Genomic DNA, 21,322 nt, shown 5'->3' with positions numbered 1-21,322 from the left:
CTTAAAGTAGCTTTTCTATCCGCAAAAATCACAATCTCAAGGTCAGATATCTTGGGTTCATCCAGGCCTAGAATGAATGTCGTCGGTAACTATCCCTGGATATGAGGATGTCTGCCAGGGGGGAAAAAAATCACTGATGAGACTTAAGATGGCTGAGGAGTCCAATCTATGCTCTTCAGGTTTTTCCACATATATGACATATGGTTTCCTGCAGGGGTGCTAGAACAATTGTTATGGGGAGGTGGGAGTGTTGACAGTCATTGAACCAAACTGTAAACCCTATATATAATGGAAACCAATTCAAGCCTAGGGTTTCTGCAGCACCCCCAATTCCAATACTTGTGGTTGCTTGGAGAGAGCACAACTGCTGACTGGGAGGCTGTACACTTCCCTTCCTCCTCTGCCATTTCTCAACCTCTTGAGCAAGGAGATTCTCTTCAAAATGGGCTGAGGCTTGAGGTATGATATTATGCCTTTGCAGTCTGATGCCAGCTAGCTCTTAACAATTCATTGGGTCAATGCCTCCCTTCTTAAGATATACTATCGGAATGTTGTTGTAGTGTTTCCTCTGTCCCCCATGGGTCCGCTTACCATGATTATGTTGAGAAAAGAGGACTTGCTTCATAAGACGAGTATCAACTACCCACACACAATGGCCAGCCCAGCAAAATTGATGTTTCATAATCTTCACCTCAATGCTGGTGATGTTAGCTGCAGAGAGAATGCTGGTATGGGTGCGACAATCTTTCCATGTGATACGGAGAATCTTCCTAAGGCAGCATGTTGGTACCACTCCAGATGCTCTCCTTGGACTGTTACCTTGTTATGGTGGAGAGGCTTGTATATTCCAATGACCCTCAAAACTATGTTGTTCAGAGTCTTGTACCACTGGTAGGGCCACCCTTGGTGAACAGTTCTGAGGTGAGGTTCCAGATGAAGTGCAGTCCAAACTTCTCAAGACTCCCATGGCAGAACAGGCGTATTCGAAGAATAAATGTAGAATCTCCCTGGAAAGGGGGTTATAGCCCTGTTCCATGGTATAATGGTATAAATCTCCCATTTCTAATCATGGTGGGTCACAAGAGATCAGCCCTTGAATGTGTGACTAGTCCTGAACTTCCAGAACTGAATACCTCCCATCCTGGTACTCAGACCAGAGATGGGAAGAGGTCACATTCATGAGAAAGAAAGAAACTTTTTTATAGCAGATTGATTATTTTATTAAATAAAGGCAACTGTTTGAGATTGCTGAAGGGTTTGGAATGTTAGCAGTCTGAGGAAGATGGACAAGTGTGCAGAGTGTAAATGAGGCAGCCAATGGTGCATGATAAATTGTGGAACCATGTGATAAGTTACATATATCACATGGCCCTGTAATTTATCATTTGACCATCTCTATTCCATATGTTGGCATGCTTATTTATGTAGGGGGTGGTGAGAGCCATATGATACATCTAAATAAATAAATCACCCCTGGAAGAGTTTGAGCTATCAGTCCTTAAAATTATGACTTTTATGTATAGAAAAGCTATTTTAGGGATGGTTATGCCTCCACCTGAACCCTATGCGGTTGGACTAATGGTAACTAATGCACCTGACTTTAGAAGCGGAGATATATATAAATATATATATCCCAATAAAAATAAACTTTTAAAATCTCTTTAGAACATTTGTAGAATATTTTTTCTTCAGAGTGTGGCATTCATAGAGCAACCATTGATGTGGTGTGGTGTGGTTTTTGCGGCACATGATGGATACCCCACAGCATCATGTATTTTCCTGCACTTATTATATATAAATAAGAATATATAGTGGTGTGGTGAGGTATAAATGGGCTATTAGTATGCATTCAGGGTGGCTTTATTACTTACACATGTATTTTTTAAAAAAAGACATCTTTATATTATTGCTTTAACTAGAGAATATTAAAATTTGAGGTTTTGCCCATTTGCGTAAATTCCTGCTGCTGGATGCAATGAATTGTTTGTCAGAGGTGAGTGGAGTCCAAATATTACCCTAGAATTTGTGTTTCATGGTCTGTGGATTCAGAGTGATCATCACAGCAACAAGAATAAATGATTGGAGAGAGGTTATCCATTCGATCATTGCTTCTTACACTAGGGGGAGGATTGGTGACCTTGAAGGGGAACTTCAGCAATAAAAGATTAAGGCCAGCATCTGGTCACAGGCTACCTAGAATCTGGCTACCAGTGAAAATTAAAAACAACAGCAGCATTCACTGACCTTTCTTCTGCATATGATACTGTATGATGCAAAGATCTCCTGCAGAAGATATCATTCGCTTTCTCATACCAATCAACCATCAGATTCATCACCACGATGTTGAGTAACAGAAGACTCACTGTACACCTTGGTGAATCTGCCAGTAAATCATGGAGATTGAACAACGGCCTCCCCTAGGGATCCATTCTAGCGCCCTCACTGTTCATTCTCTATACTAGCGACATTCTGATCATGCTGTAAATTCAACTATGTAGATAACATTGAGCTAACAACACAAGCATCCTCTCTGAATGCCACAGAAAAGGTCATGAACAATGACCTCAACACACTTGAGACGTATTTCAAAGCTTTGCAACTGAAATCCAACACTTCGAAAACACTCGTCTCTGCCTTCCACTCAAATAACCATAAGGCCAAAGTGCAGTTGAAAGTGGACTTTTGTGATCTGCCTCTTTAATATTAACATAATCCATGGTGCACTGGACTTACCCTCAATCAGGCGCTGAGCTATCACCAACACCTTGACAATACCAAATAGAAGATAAAGACAAAGATTAACATCATCCAGAAGCTCACTGGCACATCCTGGGGATATGATGCACACACACTTCGAACATCAGCACAAATCCTGTTCTTTTCAACAGCAGAGTATTGTGCATCAGGTTGGTGCAACAGCTCTCACACCAATCTCACTGACACTGAAATTAATGCCATGCTCAGGATTGTTAGCGGGAATCTCAAATCAACACCAGTACCCTTGGCTTCCAGTTTTGGTGAGCATCACACAACCTTGGGCAAGATGCTGCTGTGGGCATCATGCAACATCATGCAAGACACTGCTGTGGTCCAAGAGTACAACAAGATGCTGTCCACTCTGGACCTGCTGATACACCAAGACTTCAATTTGCTGCCACACTGCTGACTCAAATCCAGGAAGCCTTTTTGGATCAACGCATCAATGCTACAGGCTAATGGAAAGGACACCAGCACTTGCTGGCTCGAATCATGGGCTGCTTGTGATGTCCCAAAGAAAGACCTGATTGAAGATCCAATGAAAGAAGTCCCAGGATTCTGCCTTCCTTGTAGGCAGTGAACTGCATCCAGCTGTGTTCAGACAACACACAGAAGGTGTGGCGCTCTCTTACACAAATGGAAAAATCAAAGAATCACCAAATTGTGACTGTGGTAAAGTACAAACCATGCGACACATCATGGACAATTGCCCCATTCATGCTGACAGTGGTGACACAGAGTGGAGATCCATCAGCTACCCCAGAAGCATAAGAATGGCTTTTGAATTTTAAGATTTAATTATACTTCCAGCCCATTGCTTTTCTAATTCCATATGAAAGAAGAGGAAAAAATGGTAAAAGGGGTTTTGGCATACTTTATGATTACAGATTCCTGCCTCCTAAGCATTGGGTACTTTACTTTGTTCATGTCTGACAGTTTGCATTAAGCATGGTGTGTAGTCCAATGACCTTGTGCTCTGTATAGGCATTTTGTATGCCCTGCATGGTTATTTTGGGTACATACAGTGGTATCATGAGGTGTGTATAGGACTGAAGTATACAGCTCCTTAAGCATTCCATTTGGCAAGAGGAAGATACAATTTGGTGTGATCCATTCTCCGCATTTTCCCTTGATCCTTGGCATCTCCTGGCTGACCCTTCATGACCCTCTCATTCACTGGTGAGAACAGAAAGTCATCTTCCTGTCTGAACTCTGCCAACAGTATGGCCCAAATATTGCACCCAGACCCAAGAAGGCTCAAGTAGGGGTAGTTGCCCACAATCTACACCTACTGGGGGAACTGTGGAACTTCCCCACAAGTATCATGACTACACTGATGTCTTTGAGAAGAAGAATTCAGAAAACCTCCCTCCAACATCAGGACTATGACTATCCTATAGAACTTCAGCCAGGTGCAAAGATACCATTTGACTGGATATATGCAGTGTTGGAGTCTGACTGGTGGCACTGCGAGAATATCTCCAAGAGAACTTGGCCCATAGGTTCATCCACAAATCAACCTCACCAGCCAGTGCCCAGCTACTCTTTGTAAAAAAGGATGGCAGTCTCCACCTCTGTTGATTATTGAGCCCTAAATCAGAATACAATCTGGAACTGTTACCTGCTACCTCTGATCCCTGAGCTGTTGGACCATGTGGAGGCTGCCTGAACATTCATGAAACTGGATCTCCGGGGAGCTTACAATCTCCTCTGTATCCAAGAAGGTGACAAATGGAAGGTGGCCTTTCAGACCCACTACAGCCACTTTGAATATTTGATTATGCCATTCATACTGAATAATGCTCCAGCAACGTTCCAGCATTTCATTAATGATGTGCTACAAGATATGCTGGACCAGTTTGTGGTAGTGTACTTAGATGATCTATTGATATTCTTGGATGATCTGGACCACACCACTCACAGCTGCACAGTCCTGAAGAGAATATGACAATGCAGTTTTTACACTAAGATAGAGAAGTGTGCATTTGATCTGACCTCAACAGGGTTTCTGGGTTTCATCCTGTCCCCAGAAGGCATCAAGATGGAGCTGCACAAGTTCCAGGCTGTCTGTGACTGGGCAGCCCCCTGCAATGTGCATGACCTACAACACTTTTTAGGCTTTGCAAACTTCTACTGGAGGTTTATTTTGAATTTTCCGAAACAAGCCAAGCCCCTCACTGCCCTACTCGAAAAAAAACACCAAGTTCCACTGGTCATCTGAGACCCAGCATGCATTTGAGCAACTGAAGCTTACCTTCACCACTGCTCCAGTATTGGCCCACCCTGTCACGGAACAAACTTTCGTTGTGGAAGCCAACACCTCTAGTACAGTGATCAGGATAGTCCTCTCCTGAGCAAATACAGCATCCCATTGCCTACTGCTCAAGGAAGCTCACACCTGCTGAACAAAACTATGAGATCCTGGGCAAGGAGTTCCTGGCAATTAAGAGTGCCTTTGAAGAGTAGCAACATTACTGGGAAGGGGCTCATCATCCGGTCCAATTGTTTACGGACCACAAGAACCTGGAGAACCTGCCTATAGCCAAGGCCCTGATGGGCCCTATTCTTCTCCCGATTCAACTTTACCCTGACCTACCACTCTGGAACCAGAAACAGCAAGGCCGATGCCTTGTTCCGAAGATATGGCTCTGATCCACAAGGTCCCAGTCTGGAACCAGCCCACATTCTCAAATCCCATAACTTTCTTAATGCAACTCACTGCCATCTCCAGAATTTCATCCAAGCTGGACATTGTTAGTCATGCACAACAGCTGGGGGTGGGTGGGAATTATATTTGTGAAGGGCCACATCTGTTTTCCCCCCCAAGACCTGCGAGGGTGGCAGTTCTCCAACTCTGCCATGACTCCAACTTGGCAAGCCACTTAGGGTGATATAAAACCCAACAATTAATATCTGGTTTCTTCTGGTGGCCCTGAATGCACTCTAAGATCTTTATAGCTTCCTGCCAGGTGTGTTCCCTCACTGAGATCCCTTGCCAGAAAGTCTGCAGTTTCCTTCAACCTTTGGACACCCCATCTCGGCCCTGGGAAGCCATTTCCTTAAATTTTTTGATGGAACTACCAGAATCCAGTGATTCTATCACCATCCTGATAGCAGTAGATCGCTTTTCTAAAATGGCTCACTCTTATTCCCTGCACAGGTTTATCCTCTGAGAAGGAAAGTGCCTGGGTCTGAAACAATATAGTTTGTCTTCATGGCCTCCTGCATCATATCACCTTTGACTGAGGACAGGGGCAGTGGAAGCTTCCTAAAAGTGGGGGGCCACTGGTGCCTGAACCATGCCCCCCATGCCATCCCTTCTCCCTGAGCCCACACATCACCCTTTCCCCCCTGAGATCCCACCCCTATGCTATCCGTTCCCCTGAGGCTCCACCCTCATGCTACCTCTTCCCCTCAAGACCCCTCCCCCATCACTCGTCCTTACAGCTGGTAAAAAGTGGAGGGGCCATGGCACTCTGGCCCCCCTATTCTGGTGCCCCTGACTGGGGACCACAGTTTACTGCCCTCTTCTGGCACAAGGCCCTATGTTTATCAGGAGTCCATGTGCACCTGTCCTCTGCCTACCATCAACAGAAGCAATCAGATCCTTGAACAATACTTATGATGCTACATCAACTATCACCAGGATGACTGGTCTTCACTGTTACCATATGCAGAGTTCTCATATAATAATGTGGACCACACATCCACAGGCCACAGCCCCTTCTTTATCAACTATGGGTAGCACCCAAGATTCCACCCACAACTACCCATATCCTCCCCCAGTCCATCTGCCTTGGACTTAGTATAACACATCCATCGCATCCAAGAGGAGTTGGAGACACCTTGAAAAGGCAAAGGAGGACTTCTGAATATATGCGGACAAACATAGACAACTGAGATCCACCTAGTCAGTACGACCAAAGGTGTAGCTTTCAACGGAATACATCTGCATGGACACAGACCCTCCTGGAAACTAGGCTTGTGTACCTGGGACCCATGAAGCCCAGCCCCGGTTTGAGGCTCTGTCGCTGCAGTCCTATTGGTGGAGTTCCAGAGCAGTTGATTGGCCTGCTGGCCCTTCTTAAGCTGGAAGCAGGAACAGAAAGCTGTTTGAGCAACTTGGTTCCACCCTGTTCTGGAGTATGTGCCTCCCCCTCCCTTGGCTTGATTTCCTGGCATCCTGAACTGGTGACTCCTATCATCTGATTTGTGGTTCTGACCTCCAGTTTGTCTCCTGTTTCTAACCTCCTGGTATCCTGACCCAGCTGATTCTTGTCTTGTGACAATAGACTCTGATTCTGACTACTGACTCTGGCCACCCATGATTGGGCCATGACAGTGGGATTGTTTTTTAATAATTTTGTCGAGTACTTTGCTCAGTTCAATTTTAGATGGGTCAAGTGATGGAGCTTCCACCACTTCCTTCGGGATGCTATTTTATAACCTAATAGATTGTTTCCTTTGCTTACTTTCATCCTATAACTCTTCCTGATGTTTCTGCACCCTTGAAATACTTATCCACAGTTATCATGATGCTTCTTAGTTCTCATTTGGCCAAGCTGTACATACCCAGGCTTTCTGCATAAATTAATCCTTTTCTAGTATGTGGCTTTTCTTTTAATTCCCTCCAACTTGTCAACATCTTAGTGGTAGTGAGCTGTCCTGAACCGAACACATCCTCAAATTGTGGTCTCACCAGTGTTGTAAAAACCTGGACTATTTCCTGTATCTCTGAGACGAAGCCTCAAATTAAATTAGCTGGATGGTTTTTGCTGCTATATCAAATTGCAAAAATATATTAAATTCACTGTCTCTGTTACTGCTTCCGCTACTGGAGCCCAAACTATTCCTTTCCACTCCTCTGCCCGACTCTTTAATGGCTCATATGTTGCATCTACCATCCTTTCAGTCAAATTGGATTGTATAGGACTCCCCTTTGGGGGTCCATCAATGCCACTTTATATATATAAGCCAACTCCTCCCCCCACCCACTTTTTTTTTTAAGCAAAATATCTTTTTTCCACTCTCTCCCTCCAAGCTTTCCTACTCCACTGAATTTCAATGCCATTAAAAGGTGTAGCTCTATGTCCCCATATACTGACCTGTATGTTCTTAGTCTGTAACAGGAGGTTTTACGCTTCACATAGCAGGGGTGGGGGTGTTAAAACTCTTTTTCTGGAGAATGGAAAGCGTGAATATTTCCGCACAAATGTTTTATCTCAGTTGTCAGGAATGCAGACAAGTTCCTCCAAGTTGAAAATGACGAATGGGTGCCACAGCGAAAAACTCGTTTGTGCTTTCTCAGGGGCCAGTCCAAGACTGTGAAATTAACTCCTCCAGGAACTAAGGACCATCACAGACCTCACTACCTTCTGCTCCAAGCGCAAGGTGCATTGCTCCACCTAGCCTTATCTAACCTAAACAGATATCTGCATGTACATTTGGAAGAAAACCCACACCTTTACCAAAACAAAACACACCACTGTACACACAGTTCTCACTCTGGGGAGAGGATGAGAGAAAAAATGAACCACATGTGACAGATGTAGTGTAAGTGGAGGATTGGTCCCGCTATTAATTGTGAGGAACTTTCCTGGCTTATACACTACCCCGGTGGAATTGGCTAATGAACGGATCTGAGTCCTTGCTCCCACTCCCTTTACCCAGAGACTACACCTGCCTAACTTAGAGGACTCTCCTGCCATTCTCCTGTGTGAGTCTTTGTAACCTCGACAAGGTTGGGCCCAGGATTCCTGGGGGCTTTACCCCCAATCTTGTTGTAGTCACTTGGGACAGGGGCTAGGGTGTCCCCACTCCAGGGTGTTCTCTCCGCTCTGGATGCTTCCCTGACCCACTGATCGTTACATACAGTTCAAAACAAATGCAATTTATTAAACAGCAATCGATTTAAAAAATAAGAAAAAATGGGAAAGGTTAAAGGAAAACACATAACTCTGCTCTGTGACATGGGGACATCACGAACAGCAGTCTCTGGAATGTTCAATGTTCAAAGTTCATGGTCTGTTCCTCACATATCCCAGGCCTCCTGCCCAGGCCCTGGCTGTGCTGCAGGGATGCTGCTGGTCAAACACTTGCTCTGGTGGTGGCCACACGCCTTCAGACTCTAGGTGGCAGGACCCTTCTTCCCAGTGTCAGCCTCCTGCCTCCCCTGTCGGGGGTTATGATCCTTTCTCCAAGTCTGGCCTGCAAGGCCTCTTGGCTGAGGGCGTCACCCTGCACTGGGCCCTCTGTCCAGGGTTCCCTTCGCTCTCCCCAGCTGCTCACTACACGTAGCTCTGGACTGCTCCAGCGCCAGCACAGTAGCTGCTCTGCCTCCAGCATCTTGGGCTGCTTTTCTGACCCCTCTGGCTCTGGTTGCTTGCTGCAGCTCTCCTCCCAGCACAGGTCTGCTCCGTTGGTTGCTTATCTGGCTCTTGCTGATGCTCTCCCTAGCTCAGGCTGCATCTCAGATTTTCTCTGGCTCCAGTTGCCACAGATTTGTTCCCCAGCTCAGCTCAGGCTCCTGCTTTCTTCTTAGCTCACCCTACTCTGGGCCAGGCAATTCCAGCTCACACAGAGGATGAGGTCCCCCTGGCCTCCTGAACCCCTCATTAACTTGCCTGCCCTGTCAATCAGGCTGACCTGGAGCATTGGACTGTCCCCATTGCCTCTGGGGAATGTCAGTCTCAGGATTCTGATTTCCCATTGACCCTTCCCTTTGGTACTGGGAGCTAGTCAACCAAAAACCTCCACTAAGTTTTAATAAGGGACCAATAGTCCCCTTACATTAGTCAGTATGCAGTGTTGTTGTAGCCATGTTGGTCCCGGGATATTAGAGACATAAGGTGCGTGAGGTAATATCTTTTATTGGACTAACTTATGTTGGTGAGAGAGATAAACTTTCAAGCTTAATTAGAGCTCTTCTTCTGTTAATCCTATCACTTAATGCACTACTGAAAGTTTCTCAGATACAATGGAATGAGGGCACCGTAAAAATCTTTATAGACTAGAACAGAATTCCATTCCATAGCTGAGGGAATTTGGCAGGATCAGTTAAAATGGACAAATAATTAAAGGGCAGAAGAAAGTGTTTTCTTTCTCTCCCATTTAGGTTTCACAATGCTCAGCTATGATGGTGTTTGAGAAAGAATTTTTTTTTTAACCATTCCCTATTGGAAGATGTAAATGTGTTTTATTTACATTATAGTGGTATTTGGTTTTATGGTCTCTAAGGCAGGGTCCAGGTCCATGCCCATGCAGCAGGATTGAAGCACAGCAGCAATTTTATGTAAAGCAGCAGGGCAACCTCTTCAAGGGTTTCAGGTTTCTCTGGTGCAACCAAAATAAAGACAGACTAGCAAAATCTCTGCTCACACTCCCTTCCTGCAGCTGAGCAGTGTTTAAACACCACGGGCAATACAAAAACAGCAGCAGCTGTGTGTCTAAAAAGCCCTGGTCTTTCTTCTAGGCCAGCAGCCTATTCCTTCCTGAAAGCTCCACTCTTTGTAGACACTGATCCCCACTAAAAGAAAAGGAGTACTTGTGGCACCTTAGAGACTAACAAATTTATTTGAGCATAAGCTTTCGTGAACTACAGCTCACTTCATCGGATGCATTGATGAAGTGAGCTATAGCTCACGATAGCTTATGCTCAAATAAATTTGTTAGTCTCTAAGGTGCCACAAGTACTCCTTTTCTTTTTGTGAATACAGACTAACAGGGCTGCTACTCTGAAACCTGATCCCCACTATACTCAGGTGCAGGTAGGAGGCTTTCGGTTTCCTTGAATTACCCTCAGCTCAGATGGGATGCTGAGAAAGATAGCCAACTGACCCTGCTGGGCTTTCACCCCCCAAAACCTACACCCTGTTTTGGCTCTGTGCTGCCTCCCCTTAAGAGTACAGAGCCTATCATATCTGTGAAGGCAACTGTGACAAAAGAATGAAAAGACATTTAAAACCTGGGCACTTTTTCAGAGGAGGGGTGCAGATTAGTTCACTTTGGCTGAATCACTAAGATGTTTGTATTCACAGAGATCTTTGCCACTCTTTGAGATCTGGTCCTTTTCCCTAGGATTTGAAAAAGCAAGGGCCCTCGGGAGGCTTAGCAGAACTGAGCGAAGTGGCCTAGCGGTGAGGCTGGGGAAAAGTCTGATTCAGCCTGCAGTGTTCATACTACAGGTTTCAGCTGTGCAGAAGAGAACCAGCTCTCAGCTGCCTGGGAGGAGCCTGCCAGGGTCCCCCAGCAAAGCACAGACCTCCTCCTTCTGGTCCCAGGATGGGAAGGAAGCAGAAGGGGGAGGCGGGGGAAAAGGAGGATTCAAAGAAAAAGAAATCAGACAAAACACTCTCCTCCTACTCCTCAAGGCATCACTATGAGATGTCAGAACCCTAATCAACACCAGCTCCAGGCCCCATCCTCCCAGCCCCAGCTGCCATGAGAGCCAGGACCTGCCAGCATCAGCTCCTCCTCCTCTCTGTCATCAGCCAGTCTGGCCTGACACATTGAGCCCAGGCTGCTGAGTATTGTCCTAAAAGCAGAAAGAGAGAGAGAGGAGAGGAAGGAAAGGAAAAAAAAAAAAAAAAAAGAGAGAAAGAGAGAGAAAAAACCCCCACTCACTCAATCACATGACCCGACAGGATTTGTAACCATTTCTTTTTGTGCCACAAAGAATGTTAAATACATGTACTAAAGCCCCACAAAAGGAAAGGAGCTAAAATGGGACAATAAGGAAGCCTTGCAAGGTAAGCGCCTTTTCAAAGAAAGGCAGTGACTTTCTAGGGTAGGGGGAGGTGTTCGTTTCAGGCTACACCACTCTGCCGGGGGGGGCTTGTTTAATTTCACATGGCGGCTGCTTTGCCAAGGCTCATCAGCAGAGGAAAAGTGACTAACCCAGGAAGGCGATTGCGCTGGTGCGACCCCAATTCTTTATTTTCTAAATTCTGCTGGTCCTGAGTTTCTTCCCCATGGCGCTACTGAGGACCACGTTAGTGTGTGTGTATGTTCCTAACCGTCTGGAGAGGTAGATGTGCAGGCTTCATTTTCTTGGGAATATACTACAACCCTTGCCCCAAATATATTGCCTTTGATGTTGTACTGGAGGAAATGGGAACGGTTAAAAGCTAGTTTCTAGGGGAAAACAACATCAGCTGGGGTGGAGGGCAGGTTAAGCTGGAAATAGTTAAAACAACTAAAGCTCTTTAGAGATGGAAGATTTTTTTTTTGGTCAGACTTTTAACAGCTTGGAGGAAGGGGAAACTGCATTAATTTGTGTGTTTGAAATAAATGGCTTGTAAAAGGAAACAGCAGGTCTGGCTTTTTTTTTTTCTTTGAATTTTCGTTGTGTGGTGTTTATTGTGGTTTTAAAAAAAATCCCAAATGTAACCTGAGCTCTTCACCTCCTCCCCCCTGAGAAAGGGGTTTGAAAAATGACTGTTTGCTGAAATGTATTATTGAAGGCAGGAGGAGGGATGTGGTGATGGGGGAATCTGTAGCTCTCACATTTCACATTCTTTAGCAACCTTCCCTTTTCTTAAGTGTGTACGGATACATACGCACACATACCACCGAGGTTTTCAGAAAAGCAGGCCCCAGTACAGTTAACCCTTGGGAATTCATCTTTCTTCTTCTTACAGTTTGGTTTAAAAAAAAGTCAGCATCCCGCTCCCCAATAGAAAAACAGAAGGGGAGGAATGGGGGTGGGGAGGCAATGCTATCTGTTTTATAAGGGGCAGTGGGAGAGAAAGTTTGAATCAGGGCAGTTTCTATACAGTAAGAGAGAAAACTGGCTGCTGAAAGCTAAGCAAAGAGCTGGATGATATTTTTTTCCTTCCCTTGATATTTTCCATATGGTTCCACTCCTCTTGCATGGATTCCTGTCAGTCATGTGGCTACTGGGTGTCTCTCTGTTCAACAGCCTTTAACCTTCATTTGCTACTTAAAATTTTGTAATGATCAACAAATAGTTAAAGCTTAATAATAGTAATTAATACCTAGCTCTTATATCTTTGTGTTGTGATTTGCCTTTTTATTTTTCTTTTGCTGCACCCCAAAAGGCTTTTATAAACCAAAATTTCATGCTTTTCTGAATTTTGCAAAGGATTGCGTGGCAACTCTCTCTTCTTTTTAAAGTTTAGTCCAGATTAAAAACTGCCTCTATGAGGCCTGATCAACACCTAAAATTTTCAGGTCCACCTAACTATGTCACTCAGGGCTGTGAAAAATCTTGTGCCCTTAGCACCGTAGTTAGGTCAACCTAACCACCTGGTATAAATGCAGCTAGGTTGACAGAAGGATTCTTCTATCAACCTAGAATAGATCTGCCTCTTGGAGAGGTGGTTACCTAAATTAGTGGTTTTCAACCTGTGGTCCGCAGACCTCTGGGGGGTCTGCGGACTATGCCTAAGATTACCAAAGGGGTCCACAAATTAAAAAAGGTTGAAAACTACTGACCTAAATCAATGGAAAAATCCCTTCTTGCTGCTGTAGGAAGCATTTATAGTCCGGTGCTTCAGCAAAGCAGCTGCAGCACCGTAGCTGTGCCCCTGTAATGTAGACATACCCAGAGCCACATCGCTGCTGGCTGTAGGCTTCCCTTCCCTCGCCCACTGTGATTTTGAAGTTGACAGACAAGTGGTGGGTGTGCATGTGTGACACGTTCCCTGTTGCAGGTTTATGACTGGACCTCTGCTGCGGATGGGGATAGCAGGGTGGTCTGACCCACGGTGGTCTGAAAATAACTCAGCAGAACTTGCTCAGGAAATTTTTTGAGAGCTTGCGGGGTGTGGTGAAGAGGGTTATGAGGAGTTTGTGGGTAGAAAGAGGGGACTGTAAGGAGGCAGGCTGGTGAGGATGGGCCTGTGGGCAATTTGTGATTGCCAGTGAAGAAAGAGGGCAGAGTTTGTAGCAGAGGTTACAGAGCTTTATGGGAATAAGGGGTGTGTGTGTGTGATATAGGAAGCCTGGGGGAGGGTAGTAAGTCTTGTGGAAAATTGTCAGTGTTCTCTTCCAGCTCTCGCTCTCTCTGCATTACCTTAAAGCCTTGTGTACTGTATGAAAATAACTTGCTCCTGGGCATCTTCCTTGACACACCAAATAGTCACCTTTGCTGAGTCTTAACAAAACAGTCTGTTTATTCCAGCCATGTCCAGCTAGGAGTATTTCTGGGCTGCAACAGCTTTCCCTCTGCCACATGTGTGTGTGGGGTTTGGGGGTTACTTTGGAGTATTCAAGGCAGGAGAGAGAGGGAGCCTCAGTTCCTTCCGCAGCAAAATGCTGAACTGGACCTGGATGGGCTTTTTCTCTTATCTTTAAATAAATAAATAAACCCCAGGAGATAGAAAGGGTTAAGGCCCCTTCCTCTGTCCCCCTCCCTCTTTAAATGCAGGAAATGGATCAAAATGGATGGCCATTTTTGATGATAGGTTGTGGTTCCAGTAACAGGAGATTGCTCTCACACAAGGGGAAAGCAGTGGAAAGAGGGCGGCTAGTACCTTCTCGTACTCCCTGGATGTTTCATAGCTCTTCTCACTGGAGATTTTGGGGTGCAAAATGAGAGATTACTTGGTATTATTAACACAAAGTGTTCAAAGAACATGAGTCACCCCCCTCCCCGCCAAAAATCTTGATTGGCTTAAAAATGCTGACACTTTAAACGAGAATGATTTTGGAGTTCTTTTTGTCTTCTGAGAGAGCCTTTATGACTCACATTTTCAAGCTTTTCTCTGCAACTGGAGGGCTGGAAAGGTAATTTTTTTATGAAAGCTGAGATTCTCATGCAGCATGGCTCCAGGTAAAACAGCAAATACTGGAAGACTCAGGATAAAATCATGAGTGTTGGCAATACTGATTTTTTTTTTTTCTTTCTCTCTTCCTTTTTGCTAGCTTCCTACACTCTCAGCCCTGCCTGGAAGAGGCTTTCTTTTTGGGGGAGAAGAGAATTCACTCTCCCCAGCCAATTCTGTGTCTGCAGTTTAGTACCAACTGTGATTATGGCTTTTTGATGTAAGCAGTTATGTTGCCAGGGTCTGTACTGAGATCCCCCTACCTCACTTTACACAGGTTACTAAAGAACTATGAGAGTCTGATGACTATGGCTAGTTATTTATCTTTGCAGAAAATGGGAGAAAAGTCCTGATTTATCCCCGGAGATGGGGATGGGGAACACACAAAAGTAGTATTTTTTGGATTTTTTTTTAATTAAAGTGATTTATAAACTTATTACTTATTTCAATGGCCACAAACTTGTAAAAAAAAGTCATAGTGGAGTCTTCTTCAGAACTGGTTTAGCTGGGCTAACAAAGATAATGGGAGAGTCTCCTTTCTGCAGCCCTCTTCCACTGCTCTGGTGGTGTAAAGGGGCCTTAAAAGTGGTGGAACATTCCCCTGGGAATTCTCTCAGTACAGAAGTACTCCTTTTCTCAGTACAGAGGCAGCATAGGGCTGATATAGGCAGCTTTCTGCATTGTCTCTGATATAGGGATGTGCTGGGGTAGATGTGGGCAGACGGCAGGAATAGCTGATATAATCTGGCTATTCTAGGTGTCAGAGCAGCCCTTAAGGGAGCAATGCAAGGCTGCTATTAGTCCAACTTGCATGGGGGCCATAATGACCCACAGAGAAGACCAGAATTAGCTTTGACTCCTGTACAGTGCAGATTGTGGCCCATTGACTTTATATGGAAAAAATCCCTAGATGTCCATTTGTTATGAGAATTATAAGAGTGACATACAGCATCAGTAATGAACTGTTGGTCACTGCTGACTTAGCTAGGACTGCTTGACAGCAGTGATCTAGAGGTGAAAGGTTCTGTATCCCATAAATAGACCTCCTTTTAAGGCAAATTGCAAAGCATCTGAAAATGTGTTAGAAGTTTGACTCTTCTCAGTAATAACATCACAAACAACTTTTTTTAAGGCCCCCCCCCCCACTCAAAGACTTGGCAAATAAATCGAAGGAGAATTAATTCTTTTTTTGCACAGTTTTAAAACAAAACAGTTAATTCCACCTATACCATTCTGTTAACGAGCTGGGATTTTAAGTAGTTTCTTCATTTATTTAAAACAGCTTTGCAGTTCACCTTTAAAATCGCTTCCCACCATATGGCCTAATCATTTCCCTATACCACACTTTTTTCTAATTATCAAACGCATTTGCTTTAAAATAGGTGTTTTTAATTTCACAGCCTTGTCTTCTTCTCCTGCTTGATCTTACCCTGAAGCTAGGAGGCTGAATTTGTGACATCACATTCATTCTCTGCGGCAACAGGCAGTGATTTACTTATTTCAATTTAATTAAAAAGCAGCTTTCAAATTCTAGATATCTTATATATTCTGTCACTGGGTGACTGGCCCTTTAAAGGGAGATCAGTCCAGTTTCAATTGTGACATATTTAGCCTGCTTATCCAGGTGGAGAGAATGGTATTGCCAATCTCAAGAGATCACAAATCGTGAGATTGGCCCCCAAAATCATGAGATTTAAAAACCCATCAAATCATATTTTTTAATATTCTTTACTCGTCTGCCAATGTGTGTGTGATAATTTCAGGTTGAAAAGTCAACCTTAAATGCATCACCTCTCCCTGGCTGCTCTGATGGAGGCTCCATTTACCATTTCCTCACCCCTAAGACTGGGGAACTGCCATTCCTTTCCTATTAGTGTCCTGACTCCCTCCCCTCCTAGTTTACCACCCATTTCTAATCAAAGAAAATAAGTAGTTCAAGAACTATTGAACTAATTAATGCATCATGGTTCATGCTTGCAGATAGAACTTATTTTACTTTTTAGAGTTGATGAGTTACAGATATACATATTAAAGAACTTTAAACTTTATATCAATCATTCATATAAGCCATAATGTCACAGTAAAAACAATATGGAATTGGTTTAGCCTTTTGCAAGAATCAGTCCTTCCCCCTGCACCCCATTCTCCTGTAACTCCTAAATCTGCTTCCTGCTTCCCCTCACCCTCCCCATCCACCTTTCAACAGTGGCACTGCTGCTCCTCCTCTCAGTGCCCATGTCCTGTCCAGCCCCCTGACCCACAAAGTGGCAGCCATTTGCCTGTGGGCGTGGCTCCAATCTCATTAGAAACAGTGGGAGGTGGCAGCCGTCTTTATTAAGGGTAGCCTTGTTGCCACATATAGACTGTAGGGAAATGGCAGCCATCTTGCTGGCATCAGCCCCATTGATGGGTAACGGGGGATGGTGGCCATTTTGAAGGAGGGAAGATTTGTGAGTCAGGCAAAAAAAACCCCAAGGTTGCCAGAGCCAGGATAAAATCACAAGAGTTGGCAACACTGAAAAATGAGCAAAGTCACATGACAGGCCAGTCATGTGGTGACATCAGATGTACTGGGGTGGAGATAAGACCAAATTCTGTGTAGAATTGGAGTGGGAGAAGGGAAGCTCCACTAGGATGCTCTGGGAGTAGTAGCTGCTTGGTAGAGAGCAGGGGGGACTCAAGAAAGAAGCCAAACCCTCAGAAAGGAGGGGCTGGACTCAGCTTGTGGGGGGTGGAAGACTCTTTCATGTTTGTTTTGGATTTGGATATGTTGGAAGTGGTGGACTTGTTTCTTTAATGATTTAGCTGGAGGGCCAAATCACTGCAGCAACCAGTCCAAGCTGAAAGGTCAGGTGATCCAACCTGAGTGAGGAGAAACTGCAGCAGTAGCTAGGCCAAAGCCAGGCCAAGTAGGCCGTGCTGCTATACCCATAAATAAAAATTCTTCTCTCTCAACCTGTTCCTATCCTGTTTGACTCATCCCCTCTGGAAAAACCTAGGAAAAGAGCACCTGATAGCATATCCTGAAGTTCAAGAAATCTGGGGAAGAAAACTTCACTGAAAATGTCAGGCTGCCTATTTGAAGTAGAGAGCTGTTGCTCAAGCATGTCTGCTGTTCTGTGGTTTTCTTGAGTAATTAATGTGGTTTCTAAGGTAGCCAGGACACAGACCATTCAGGGCTTTTAGGTCAGCATCAACATCTTAAACTTCACCAGGAGAAGCCACTGTAGATCATGGACAATGGATGTCATTCATGTGCTCCCTGCATGCTTATCCGGTGGGCAGCTGCAGTCTGCACCAGTTGCAGTTCTAAACAGCCTTCAGAGAGTAGTACTGAACTGTAAGATCACTTCAGGATTGGGTAGCAAAAGACCTCTAATTTGGGCACTAATATCTGCAGGTGCTGCAGTGGAAATGTGGAATGGCAGGACAGTTACTTTTTCTATAAACATTCTCATGTGTGTTGCTTTTTCTGTGTGACAGTCCATATTTAAGATTTTGCATATCAGAATCCATGGTTTTCAAGTCTTTCTGAGGCCAGGTCTACATGACAGACTTCTGATGACACAACTGTGCCACTCAGGGATGTGAAGTGGTATGATCCCTGAGTGACGTAACTGTGAGCAGAAGTCCCTAGTTTAGTGACAGCTGTCCCAGCAAACCTGTGCTTTTATCAGCATAGCTTGTTTTGTTCATGGGGGGCTGTTTTATTATACTGGTGCAAAGTGCAGCTTTGCTGGTACTACTGCATCCACAGTAGAAGAACTTTGGTGCGATAGTACAGAGGTTCTCCAACGGTGGGGATGTGGAATGTATTCGGGGGGGCGCATGAGAAGCTTTAAGAAGAAAAACTTGTGCACGTTCAAAGCTGGGTGGGCAGAGAGTGGCGGCCGCTGGCCAGGCGCCCAGCTCTGAAGGCAGCACCCCCACCAGCAGCCTTAGAGAATTAAGGGTGACAATGCCATACCAACAGAGCCCTGCGTGGATTCAAAAATGTGTATCCACATCTGAACTGTGATCCGTAGACAATTTTTGCGCATATCCGTGGATTTGCACGGCTCTACGTACCAATCCACCCTTACGTCTCTGCTGCTGCTGGCAGTGGCACTGCTTTCAGAGCTGGGCGCCCAGCCAGCAGCGGCTGCTCTCTGCTCTACTTTCAGAGCTGGGTGGCTGGAGAGAGACAGTTGCTGGCCAAGCGCCTGTGTGAGATGGGACATAAACTACTACAGATACAAAGAAGGTGAGGCCGCAATCAAGTAAGTTTGAGAACCACTGCTAAAGTGTACCAGTAAAGTGCTCTTAGCATAGACATGGCCTTAGAGTGATATATCTAGGCTGGCCAGATGTCTGGTTTTCGACTGGAAAGTCTGGTTGAAAAAGTGACCTGACAGTGTCTGCTCTGATCAACTGACTGGACACCCAAAGTCTGGTTACTGCGGGCGGGGAGGCACCGGGTCATCACCGCGCCAGCCTGTAGTCATCCGGCGCAGCCTCCCACCTGCGCCGGGCAAATGCAGCTCCCAGCCCTGGCACTTCAGGCGAGTCCCTCCTGACCCAGGCAGAGGGGAGTGGTGAGAAGAGGGGGAAAGCAACAACTTACAGAGGGAGGAGGGAAGAGAAGTGAATGGGGGGGTGAGGCCTTGGGGGAAGAGGTGGGGCAGGGGCGAGGCGGGGCAGGGCCTTGGGGGAAGAGGCAGGGCAGGGGAGGTTCCAGCATTCCTGCTGCACTGTCTGGCATTTAAATATTACAAAGTTGGCAACCCTAGATGTATCTGAGTGAGAAATGGATTCCTTCAGATTTAAGCAAGTCACAAAGTGCAAGACTGGGGGTGTCCTGGGATTTTGAGTGCTCTAATTTATTTGGACACAGTTTAACACAATAGGGCCCTAATCCTAAATGGATTCTCTGGGCACGACTGTAATGCAAATAATACTTTTTGGTAGCCAGGGCAGAGGAAGTGTAAACGGAATGGTGGGGGGCATTGGCAGTAAGAGAGGAGATGGCAAGGTAAGGGAACTTCTATTAGGGGAGGTAGAAGGGGTAGGCGGAGGATGCTGGAGGTCAGGTAAATTGGTATCAGGCCTAGAAGAACTAGTACTGAACTATCAAAATAGGTGCACCTGGAGGGGACAGTGTCACAGCATTGCTGAGTATTCCCCACCCCCTTTTCTGTGGAATTATTTTCCCAAAGAAGACATTTCAAGTGGCTTAATTCGCAGGCTAAGTGGTTGTCTCTTTTGTATTGTCTGTAGTAGGAACTGGACATGGTTTAATCTGCCTTTTCAAACCGTGTAACTAATAGATATGTTCTTCTCTGGATTGTACTCATGTGAAAGAAGAGAACTTGGTCCTTAAATTCTATGAAACTTTCAGGAGCCAATATGGTCAGAAAAGTGACTCTAAAACTAGACCATCTTAGAGCTGCTTCCTGTGCATATTCAGAGTCATACATAGGTGCTGACTTTAATGACAGAAGTAGGTTTTTACTCCTGTTAGCCCTGCAGAGCCCATAAAGCTATGACAGAGGGAATTGGATTCTCTTTTGGCTTGTTCATTATCATCAACAAAATTATCAGCAGAATTCCAGTTGCAGAATCTTTATTTCTGGTGATGATGCATACACTGGAATGACCCCCAGCTGAGTTTGCAAGGCTGGCAGTTAGATACACTATTTTTTTAAAAATAGTAAACTGAGCCAAATTGACGTAGAAGTCATTGAAAGATAAACATGAAACCTCAAGATGCCATTTGAGTCACTTAAAGTGCATTATTGCATTTTAAAATGATACACTCAGTTCATGTTCAAATTGTAACACCCCTCATTCTTTATTATGAATGTTATTTGCATACATGTGTGGTCTTTGTGTCACACCTTTGTGCCAACAGTTCATCTGCGCCTTTGGCTTACCCACACCTAGAGTCAGAAATCCACTCTAGTAACATCAGCCTTAATTTCCGTACAGACTATTTTGTCATCTATAAAATAGGGAAAAATATCTTGCAGGGTTGCTGTGGAGATAAATTGATTGTCTGTAAATTGCTTCTAGGGATAAAGAACAAGAGAAAGAGGGAAATACAGAAAATGGAGGATGTAGTACTATGGATTTTTTTTTTTCTAAATAGACTATTTTTCCCTTATGAAGAGAGCTGCCTGTTTTTTCTAAACCTATCAGTGTGAATGTTCACAGGGTAGGAAAAGTTTGTCACCATTAATATGCTGACTGTGAAATGTATTTTTAAGTTTGTAACTATAGCTGGCATTTCTGAGCATAGTTCTGATGGTAGCCATCTTGCTGAAAAACAGTAAAAGTAGTATAATGTGACACCACTAGCTGGAGAGCCCAATGAGATTATAAAATACCTATGGTTATGATTAAATCACAGGGTGCCACTCGTTTACATTCTCTTTGAGCCTTCAGCCTGCATAACATTTCAACCATATGGTTGCCTTCAGCAATGCCAACAGCAGTTAAACCTTAAAAACAAAAAACTTCACATTTTAATTTTGGTGACAAATTATTCTCACTGCAAACTTTGCAGTACTAAGCAAATTGAGAGCAGGTTTCTTTTCTCTTGCCCTCGCTCGAAAATTAAGTCATGTTAAAGCACAACGTTGTTAACACTGTTAAACATGGCTTTTCAGTCTGTGTAGCTCATGTTCTAACATGACTTAATTTTCTAGCGCAGACAAGGCTGCACCGGTCATTGATCTGTGGGGAAACCTCTTAAGCCCTGAGTTTTCTCCTTTGAAAGCAAAGGCCTATTTAAACTAGAG

General features: G+C 44.7%; 1 protein-coding gene across 2 annotated transcripts in view; it reads left to right on the top strand.

Annotated features, from left to right (window-relative positions):
- Nucleotides 1-11,244: 11,244 nt before the first annotated feature.
- Nucleotides 11,245-21,322, top strand: part of TCF20 (transcription factor 20) — a 216,369-nt gene continuing 206,291 nt past the window's right edge. The window contains exon 1 of one of the 2 annotated variants that reach the window (XM_038397526.2): nucleotides 11,245-11,504. The gene's annotated coding sequence lies outside the window, so the exon portion shown is untranslated. The remainder of the gene's footprint in view (nucleotides 11,505-21,322) is intronic. The other variant, XM_043502346.1, reaches the window with a different exon arrangement.

Source organism: Dermochelys coriacea, chromosome 1 (assembly GCF_009764565.3).
Source record: "Dermochelys coriacea isolate rDerCor1 chromosome 1, rDerCor1.pri.v4, whole genome shotgun sequence".
NCBI classification, from domain to species: Eukaryota; Metazoa; Chordata; order Testudines; family Dermochelyidae; genus Dermochelys; species Dermochelys coriacea.
This window is presented reverse-complemented; position numbering and strand designations above follow the sequence as displayed.